The sequence below is a fragment of the Lepisosteus platostomus genome, chromosome 14, assembly GCF_059453375.1.
Source record: "Lepisosteus platostomus isolate fLepPlt1 chromosome 14, fLepPlt1.hap1, whole genome shotgun sequence".
Classification (NCBI taxonomy): Eukaryota; Metazoa; Chordata; class Actinopteri; order Semionotiformes; family Lepisosteidae; genus Lepisosteus; species Lepisosteus platostomus.
In genome coordinates, this window is record NC_142624.1 from 8,742,851 (window position 1) to 8,753,854 (window position 11,004).

Sequence of the window (11,004 nt, forward strand, 5' to 3'; positions counted from 1 at the left end):
ATACTCATATGCTGAATACTGCAGTTGTGTGCTCTAAAAAGTAATATTCATATGGCTGTTACTTGCTCTAAATAATAATATTCAGCACAATAATTTTAAATCCTACAATCTTGCGTGTAAGATTGTATGTCCTGGGACATACAATGGAATTTTTTCCCCACTCTTGGTCCTGGTTTGACTAATTTCTACAAACGTTAATTAAAGAAACAGAGCAGGTGCAGGTTCTGGTCTTTTCATTTTCCCAAGTAATGCAATGTTTGCAACAACCTAATAATGTTCTTCAATACACATTTTTGTACCTTTATAAATATTGAATAAATATTATAGATATACTATTTGAATTAACATTTTATATAATTTTTTAAAAATCTAAAATATTTTCTTGGAGCTTAAATTAAAATCCAAGAAAAAGTAACGGGGTGTTGACTGTGAGAATTAATTTCATATTTACTGTAAGTCTTACAGAAAAAAAATATTGAAAGATATTTCAAAGACTGCAAAACAAAAATGTTAAAATATTTTAACAAGTCTACAATCACTATAAAAAAAATCATGTGCTTTGTAAATTCTTAGAAGATCAATAAGAAAGTCCTAACAAACAGTTTGTGACCAGTGTTTTAGGTTACTTAAAAAGCTATATTCAATATTTAAGTGCTCATTCCCTGCCATGAAAAAAATAATTACATAATTATACCAACGTCCTCATTTTACAATTTTACAAATACTGCCACATCAGTACTGTAACAAAGGGCTGACGAAACCAGCAGCCTGCTTTATAAAATGAGATTGCATGCAAAAGTAAATATCAGTGAAAAGGCACTGGTGTTTTCTGGCTCTCCCCATTAAATCTTTATCCAGTTTTATCCAAACTAAAACCCCCTAGGGTTGCCTGGACTGACCACTGCCTTATTCGTGCCATATGTCATTGTTTTATTAATCCCTCTGCTACACTGATTTAAAGCCCTTATCTATTTGGACACTATGACATGCACTGTACACACAATTTGAACGATTCCTTAAGTTGTAGCAAAGCTTTGACATGAGTTAAAGTTGTGCAAGCTTTACGATTAAAACACATTAATACTTGGTCACAAATGGAATTTCTCATGGTTTGTGGTCTTGCAGGGGTGGTATGATGTTTCTTCCTGCCGTTCCTGGGGGTAGCTCAGCTTGTGTTTACGAAGCTGGGAGGGCAGGTCCCAAGGCAGGAAGCGTCTGAGGAGGGAAAACGAAAAGGAAATGCCTTCCTGATGAGGAACTCCAGCCAGATTCGACTCTTTATTCTTTTCTCTATTGTGATTAAAGGATGCTGCCTCCCAGTTTTTTTTCCCCCCAGCTTTGTCCTTTTTAAACAAGCTATGCCTCATTCTAGTTTAAAAATAGGGTGTTTGTTTACATTATTGTAATTATGTTAGTAACATTATTATGATTAATAATAACAATATTAACAATAACAATACTATCATATGATTAATGAGAAGAAATAAGTACCTTCAGTACTTTGTGATTCATGGGTTGACTGCACTTGAGATTCACCAATAATTGATTTATCTGATTAAATAGTGTGTGCATTGTTCCACTTTTATGCCACTTTCAAGAATCAGATTTTAAGTTTAGACTCAATGCTCAAAAGATGTCCTTGCTTGCTATCTGTCTAATGTCACTCAGGTCTTCAAACAATGTCCATAGGTCAGGAAAGCAATGATGACAATCTTCTGGGATCAAAGGGAGGCTCTTCATTCTCTTGTGACACACCTGAAGAAGGCTCCATGGCTCAAACGTTGTGTTTTCTTTCTTCTTTTTTTCAGCATGGAATAAACCTATGACTTGTTCTAATGTCACTCAGAGCTGGTAGGTAAGTCACTTCCTCCATAAAAATGTTATTTAGCTTCAGGAGCTGCAGTTCAATGTTTTATACACTCTGGTATTTTTATTGAATGCCCTGCAATACTTTATGCATATTGCTGGATCCTGTTTCCAGTATTATTTTTAGAAGCATGAAGTATGTTAGACTTGTTACTATTTCATGGGCCAGAATGAAGTGGGTCACAAGAGCCTCCCTTTGATCCCAGAATATTGTCATCATTGCTTTCCTGACCTATGGACATTGTTTGAAGTCTTTTTGGTGCTGGTGATAACGAGGAAGTCATTCCTCGCACCACTGGGTCAAAAAAAGCTCTTCAAGGACAAGAACGTCACCGATGACAAAGAAGTTCATGTGACAGTGCTGGGGAGGCTCAGCAACTAAACATAACCTTGTGAATCAGTGACTGGAACTAAGCTAAAAGATACAACAGTCTCCTCTATTAATGAAGTGATTCTGGTATACAGATCAAAAACGTTTCACATATCAAAGGTTATTTGTGTTGAAAGGATTGAAAGAATTAAACACAAGTGAAGACAATCACAGAACATTTTTAATATGATCCCAGGCCATTTTACTCAGCACCTACTGTACATACCAGGGCTCTGAATACGACTTCATGACTCTTTAACAAAATCTCTGGAGACAGGCCCAGTCAAGACTCATGATTCCATTTTAAGACAGCTTTTAGGGTAAGTAGTGCTATGAACTCCCACACGCACATGATCCATCATGTATCCTGCCTCTGGCAAGTACCTCTGCTAATAAAGTAAAGTATTTTAATTGGACTGCTTTTGCTCAGAATTAATTACACATTAACTGTAGTTACTCAATATTGCTGTTTTCCAGAAAACTATCTTGCTCAGAAACCAGTGTTATCTCAGCATCCACATTCAAACTTTCCACAATTATTTAAAAAAGCATTTTTTCTGGTCATGGGAGTCTGGTACTAACATTTCAACTTTCAAAGTGATAAGCATCCAAATACTTGGTGTGTATAGAAATCTTCATCTTTATTTAAGGACAAATATTATGGAACAGCTTGTGGCTAAAAGTATCATGAGCCTGAGAACTCAAAGCCTGAGGCAGTTAAAAAAATAAAAAATAATAAAATCAGTCAAAGGTCATTATCAGTTATGCAATGTTAATTAGATCCAGCTGGAAGCCATACTTGTGAAAAATGAAATACTAATAGAACTATTCATATTTTAAGATTATTTCGTGTTTTTAAACAATGTTGTATGGCACCAAAAAAAGACAGAAGTAAGAAATATAAAAGGATAAATTCTAAGTCTCTGGAAAACATTAAAGACAAAGACTTTCAATACCTGTTGTTCCCAAAGTACAGTTAACATGAAATCCAGAATTGATTTTCGGTTCCCCACTGGCTGGGAGTTTGAGTACTGGTGTTTGCAGGCAACACAAGCCAATGAAAAAACAAAGCTGACTGTGATAACTGCAAAGAGTTTCAGCATACAAAAAAATGTGCTGCCTAGAGAGCTGCTTGTCTGTGAATTATTATCTGTCACAATCTCAGAGAGTGCTTGATGTCATTGCTAAAATCTTGACAGATGAAGAAATCAGATGAGAACTGAGGAGGAATCTGAAACCTTGACTGGCAACATATCAAATATACTACAACCTGAAACCTGAAAAGGAAAAGGAAGGAGATGACACTTTGCTACTTTTATTTATCCACTCAGTTTTTTTTTACACAGACTGAGAATCCTCCAGGCGTGCCACATGTCGGCGATGTTTTCGTAATTAAGTGATAACATGTCTTAGATATTATTTTCAAGAAATCCATCAGCATTATTGGTACATTTCAAAGCTACAGAAAAGATCTCTGTATCACTTGTGTAGCCAAATTATATAAATGAGGTCAATAAAAGCTAACATTTAGTACAGTTCTTATGAATCAAAGTTTTTTGTGCGTATTATATTGTGTTTAAAAAAACAAAGCACACTGAATAAGTATTAAGGTAGAATTTGTTCCGGTTCTCCGAGTTGCAGTATAAATTGGTATGGGATGTACCAATAAATATTGCGGAGTACAAGTGAACCAGTATAGATGAAAAGCATACAGATTTCGGACTACAAACCATCTACTTTGTAAAATATGACCAATTACAAAAGTGATGGCTTCTGAAACCAAGGTTTAGTATCCCCATCTGTTTTCTGTTAGGGCCATCTAAGGCAACAGAGGAAATTGAAGTTATTAAGAGCACAAAGAAGAATGACTTATTGCCTGGATTAGAAATTGATTTAAATGAAGATTAGGGTACTGGGACCTCTACCTGGACGTCCAGTTTCATATTATAGATGGGACACAGCGGTTATATTCTTGAGCAAATTATCTCTCCTACCTTATTTGTGCACAAATCCCCAAATGGTTAAAAGTTTACAAGTTACTTTGTATAGGTGATAGCTAACCAATAGCTTAATATACAGTATCATGCCTTGTACTGTATATTTGAATTGCTTTACTGAAAGCTGTATCACAAAAAACGTTTTAGATTACAATACGTGGTGATTCTGATAGATTAAGATATCCACCCCAACAAACACAAATGGATTAGAGCTAGCATAACTGGGTCTAGCATACAGCACTGCCAATGCAAAGGATGCCAAGAGTTGACTGTTCTTTAGAGTGGAATTTATTGCCCCATAGCCTGAAATTCAAGAATGAAACTTCTTTTTTGCTTTTTCAAAAGTATTCGTGCGGTGTGCAGGGGGCCCGCAGACTTTCACATTTCTTTTCGGCCAAGTTTCACCTTGCAAAATCACGCTCAGTGGTTTATAAGATGAGGCCCACACTGCTTTGATTTATTTTCCAAGTATTTTCCCCTTCTTCTTATTGTTCACAAACATGGTAAAATGACAACGTTGAAAATGTAATTAAGTGTAATATTTCCTTCATTTTCTATCAAGGGGAAAAGGAAAAAAAATATTTATAGCTGTCTGAATCAGACTTAACTAAATTTTTTCAAACAATTTTTTTGCTCATTGATTAAAGAAGGTGATTAAAGACAGTGCATCCTACTGTGGAATATCTAGTTTATTATATTAATATCTAGAGATTCAATTCCTCCAGCCGTACCATACCCACACAGATAAGCGGAAACTGTGACAACATTCCTTGACAATTTTATTTGCCTAATCTTATCACTAACAAGTCTTCTTTAGGGTCCTCTCTTTTTTTTCCCCCATAACTTACAAACTAAAACTTTTTAAAACGGAAGAATATTTGAAAGACTCATTAGAGTAGTTTTACTACATTATTCCCCTTCGGAAATGCTACTGCTGCAAAAACCACTTTTCCAAAGGGGGAGTTCTATGAAAACTTTTCCTTTCTACATTTCCCATAAAGACCACTCTGTCCAGGAGGAGAATGTCATGTAATTTAAAGAGTTAAGCGAGTGAGCACAGGATAAGAGTGGAATGTGTGTGTTTCACACTTAATGTGCAAGACTTGACGTCTCTGTAAAACTGATCCACAGCATGCATCCTTGCACAAAACCGGTCATGATACAAATGGCATATGTCAGTGCTTAGCCCAACCCATTAGCAAACAACTGCCTCAGGCCTTAAAAGGCTAGAAGCTGCTATTTTTAGAGCTATAAAAATACCCTTTTATTGTCTTTCAACATTTAATGCTCAAATACCATAAACACAGACTATGTTTTTAAACTAAAAAATAGCCAGTTAAATGACACAGGTTCCTGTTTAAAAAACAAACATGAAAAACAACAGCCTCCCAAAAAAGGATCTACTTGGAGGTCAGGAGGCCCAGAGTCTGGTTACTGCAGGTCTAACCCCAAGACATGACATATTCTAGTGTGACCAAGATTTCTACTTGTAATTAAAAGCTGACCAATTTTCCCCTTTGTTCTTTTACCCCTGTCCTCCTCCACAGCTTCCCAAAAGAGCACCAGCCTACTAAGCAGTGTGCACTTCAAGAGCACATACTCACTTCCAATCAGATCTCTGTGAGATGAGCCTGAAAGCTCCCAACACAAGCGTACTTTCCAGTAAGGAACAATGCATAATTGCATAGCACAGAGGCTGCATGTCTCCTGGGGAACTCCCTGAGGACTCGAACACACCTTCAAGATGTCGACTCTCACAGCTGGGCAGTGCTTGAGAGACAGGCTGCTATTTGGCATACAGGCCTGCGCTCTGCTATGTCAATACTGGGATTACTATGGGAAAGGAAGTGACCAGCATTATAGCATATATCCACAAATGATACAAACTTGTCTAGACTCAACAGTTCAATTTGATCTCTGCAGAGGCTCCATTTAAAGTACAGTTAATATATTTTAAACACAAGTAGCATAAAGACAAGTTAATGACTCAAACTCCAACAAATGCCATGTTAGAATATAGCCTACATATGTGTAATTTAACACTGACATAGATAATTAATATTCACAACTGAGTTTTAAAAGCTACAGTATTTCAACTTTATACGTCTTCTGTTTCCTCATACAATCCTACTTAATATATAAACTACCTTACCAGCAAAAATATAGTTTAGGGACTCCTTTGTGCGTGTAAGAAAAGCTTTGTACACCAACACTGTTGGTGTTATAGGCCAACTTAGAACTTCTTCTAAACTTAGAAGGCAAGGGCTTTAAGTAGAAATATAAACCCAAATTACTCTGAGTGTATATAATGCACAAAATATAAAGACAGTAACAGGACATATAACTTATCAGAAATATAATAAACTACATATGGAGAACACTTAAGCCAAAGATTGAAGCCAAAGAAATTCTGCGTGTATAATTTATCTTTCTTCTATCTCAATTTCAATAGAATTGATTAATGTTGTCTTATTAAATGATTAATAAATTTGTCTTCCACAATGATACTGCAGCAACTTTGAAAGACTGGTGATTGTTAGGGTGCATTACACGGGAAATTGAGTGACCTAGACTTTCCAATGTTTCACAAACAACTGAGGTGGTGTCATGAAGGATATACAAGGGGAACATTTTTGTAGGTTGTTACGCAATATTGCATAGGATTAGAAAAAGGTAACAGTCAGTGGAAACTCATCTTTGTGTACAATGCATCAGTTTGAACTGTAAGGCAAAACGGGTGAGCTACTGCTGATCAGTTGATTGTAAATTTCAACCTGAGGTGCAAGCAGACAGGTTCATCATAGTGGGATACTTCAGTTGAACTGAAGTGCATAAACCTGGAAATATACATTTGTGAGTCCAGTGGCATGGTTTCGGTGCACTCATTCTCTTAGAAGGCAATGCTAATGTCTGTTTAATGGAATCGAATAATCATCTTCACCCTATGTTACAAATATCAGAGAGTCACTTTCCCTAAACTCCTTCAAATCTAGATTCAAATCCGCCTTCTTTAGAAGGGCCTTTACTTAATTGGCTCAGTTCTTCACCCCTCTGCTCCTACTGTCTCGAGTATCCCCATCTACTGTCTCCTCTCATTGTATTCTCATTGTGCATATGTTGTATTTTTTTTTCATTGTTGTTGTCATTCTATAAAGTGCTTTGAGAAGCCACCTGTAAAGGCATTATATAAAATAAAGTTTATTATTATTTCTTCGCCTTAGGGAGGGGTGTCTTCCAGGGCGACAATGCCCCCATCCACAGAGCATGTGTGGTTACTCAATAATTTGATAAACATGTCACTGATGTCATGTCATACATATCTCCTGGCCTTCTCAGTCACCAGATTTCAATCCAATCAAGCATTTATGGGACTGGAAAACAGTTCCCAAGACAGTGTTTACCATCTCCGTTAACCAGGTGTGACTTGAATGAATTGACTTTCTCATAGAGTTTTGGTGCCTCACCACTCCTGCAAAACTCCAGATGCAGGTAGGCTCTATGCTGTACTGGCAATGCTGGGCGGTCCAACAGCATATTGAAGTGACTTTACATTGGTGTTTCTATTTTTCTCTCCACTACCTGTGTGTCAGCTGGAATTAGTTTGCTGTCCAGGGTTTAGCAATCTGCCCTTTCAAGGTGTAGATTTGAATAAAACATTAATTCATTACACAATGCATCTATTCAATCATCTAGGACACTCTAGCAAAAAAATCGGGTTTATCAAAGCCAGGATGACTTTTTCTTTTTTACATTTTATCTAAACCACAAATCACTTACAGGATGAAATGATAGAGCTGTTTTTCAGTGGCTATATGAAAGCATGTAGTTTGAAGTCATACTCTGTAAATAAAACATACTGTGCATGGCACTCTAATGCAATATTAAGAATTAATGTGTTTTAAGCAAACGAGCATAAAATGTGTGCTACACAAATTTCTTCACTTCTCAGTGCCGCAGAAATAAAATTAAGTGGGTTTCCTCACTGTCTTGATTTAGTAACAATAGTATTTATTAGTGATAAGGTTATCCTTAAAGGTATCCTACCATTTGATTGCATCTAGGGATTAGGGAAATGGAGCACAGCTATTGAGCTACCCTCTGTTGTATTCAGATGGCAAATAGAAATATCACACCAATTGTTTCCTAATGACATGGGAGGGAGAGGTCTATTTAAACCAGATAGGCTGAAAAGCCTCCTCTCGTTTGCAAACATGTTCTTAAGGAAACAATGAAATTAAAATTGCAATGAGATCTTCTTACTGGTTTAAAAAAATCTAAATCATTGATATCCAAGAAGAGAAATAAACTTGATGATCGTACTGTTATTGAATACTTCACCTACCTTAAATATAGAATCTATTCGTTTTGCTTCAAAAAAGGATAGAGCGTTTTAATTAAAGCATTTGACTGTCTTTTTCTACATAAAATAAGCTTTTTTGCCGCTTAATCCAAATTAATTTCAATGCTTTAACATTTTCATTAACTTGTAAACCATTAACAGCCACCTAGGAACCGAAGTAGCCTCAACAGTAACCGAAATGAACAGCTTCGTCTGAGCGTTACACCCCGTATACATCTTGTTGACTACACAAAATATTGAAAAAGGACAACTAACTCGGCAGGAGGTTGAAAACAGAATTTCAAAAGGTGCTACTTCTTATCAACCACATGACTAAGTAAAGCATAGCCCGATCTGTTAACAAAACACCAAAAGTGTTTCATTTAAATAATTCACTGAATTGTCCACATCGTGCTGCAGCTTGTACATGAAATGTCATCAAATTTATTTTGCTGTTAATTTAGGCAATTATTTTCTGAAAACGTCAGCTTTAGTCCGGTTTTTATAAAACAGTTCCAAGTTATATTTTAAAAGCAAGCCTTCAAGTTTCACTTAAAAAAATAACGATACAATTCTGGGAGCATAGTTTAAAACGTTTCAAATTTGAGGCCAAGTATGCATGGAGTCGCTCAGCTACATGCGAATTCCAAACGGAATTTACACCAGTAGGCTGGAAAAAAAACTTCTGTATACTGCCATGGAAACAAATTACATACACTTGAGGTTTGTCACGTTGGAATGATCTTAAAAATATCAACAAGCTATACATTCCTAATACGTAATGTGATGAAGAATCACAAAGTTGTCAAAAAAACATGCGTATTCTAAATTTAAAACTACTACAGTACAAAAACACTAGACGTGGACGCAATGTTGTCACATACTCCCAACATTACTAGAAGCACGCGAAAAGGCTCATAAATACAACCCACAAGGTCCACACACACTTCTACATCAAAGTAACTTTTCAAACTGATAATGTTTTAAATAGATTTATTAATTTGTACAATTGAACAACGAATTAAGTAGTCGAATAACCACACTGGATACCTCTGTTCACCCAGAGATTCAGATAATTCATCAATTAACATAATAACATAATCCAGCAAATAATAATTTTTATATTGATGTTAAATTAATTGAAAATGGGGAGGTCAGAAATCTAAAAATATAGCCATCATAGTTTTCTCCATTAAGAATGTCCTAACCATCCCCAACACATACAAACCACCATTAATGTGTGCTAACGAAGGTTGTCAAAATTCTCTGCAATTAGCTCGCTAAACATCTAGAATACAGTACCAGTCCAATTCAGTCCCCAAGTTATACTGTATCACTAAACAAAAAAAAAACCTTTAGCACAAACCGTACAGAACAAATGTGCTCCTTAAAATCTTTACCAACACTTTTCGAAACAAGATCGCTCACGTAAAGCACATTGAAAAAGAAACAGAAATAAAAAACTGAAAACCACGTTTTACTTACCGAAGTAAAAATTAATAACTAACGGCGAATACATCCAACTAGGGACAGCTTTCGAACGCAGGTACTTCTGATATCACTCCTTTGTGAGTCTCCACTATACAGTACTGTGCTTACAAAAAAAGAGGCTTCGTGATGTCACTGGGAGGGAGGGACGGGAACCAGCGGTTCCACTGATGTCATTCAATCGGGAGTTTCAGATTACATTTAAATGTTCCAGTATAGTACAAACTAGTAATGCAAACCACGATCCAAGTTATGTTTCCTACTTATAATAATTACGGGTCACAAAAAACAAACAAACCCTGAGCTCTAAATATAATTGCGCGACCTTTATTTTTCTCCGTCAGAGCTCCTCGCGAACTTTCCTATTGCCCCTGGGAGACCTGGTGGATACAAACGTGAAACTTTGAAAATTCGACGTGGACGTGATTCAGTTACAACATTTAACGCTCTGTGCTGTTGGCCTTTGGGTACTCAGCACTTGGTGGTGTTTAGTCAGCATTATTCAGCTCGCTGTATGAAGGCTGCACATTTTTAATCATACCAGTTAAGGAAGTCTCCAGCTGGAGATCTAACCCCGTGTTTACAGTATCAGCAGTAAACATGCACAGCTCTGAAAAAAATGTGAGTGGGGATAAATATCCCCCCTTTTTTTAAGTCGAGCAAAACCTCACGCGTTATATTAACTGCAATATCATGTTTTATGGGACTGCAGCACATCCCTGATCCTGTCACAGAATGTGTACATTTAAGTGAAAGGCTATTATATTTATAGTTCTCTCTCAGGCCACCACCATCATTTCACATACTACGGATAGTTAAGTGATATTGCTTGTGCAGCTCAGCACCACATTTATAAATGATAACTGAGAACTGTGAAATGGGTGTTCAGTGGAAAAGCTGATACTATCCCAAAAGACAGGACATTGTGTTCCCATTGTATCGCT

At 36.4% G+C, this 11,004-nt stretch overlaps 1 protein-coding gene across 3 annotated transcripts in view; it reads right to left on the reverse strand.

The window, feature by feature from the left end:
* The window catches only part of sh3bp4a (SH3-domain binding protein 4a), a 55,617-nt gene extending 45,421 nt beyond the window's left edge, over positions 1-10,196 (reverse strand). For 2 of the 3 annotated variants that reach the window (XM_088606895.1, XM_088606896.1), the window contains exons 1-2: positions 10,058-10,195; positions 1,085-1,215 (exon numbers count right to left, since the gene is read on the reverse strand). The gene's annotated coding sequence lies outside the window, so the exon portion shown is untranslated. Of the gene's footprint in view, positions 1-1,084; positions 1,216-10,057 lie in introns of all 3 variants that reach the window. The other variant, XM_088606894.1, reaches the window with a different exon arrangement.
* Between the last annotated feature and the right edge of the window lie 808 nt (positions 10,197-11,004).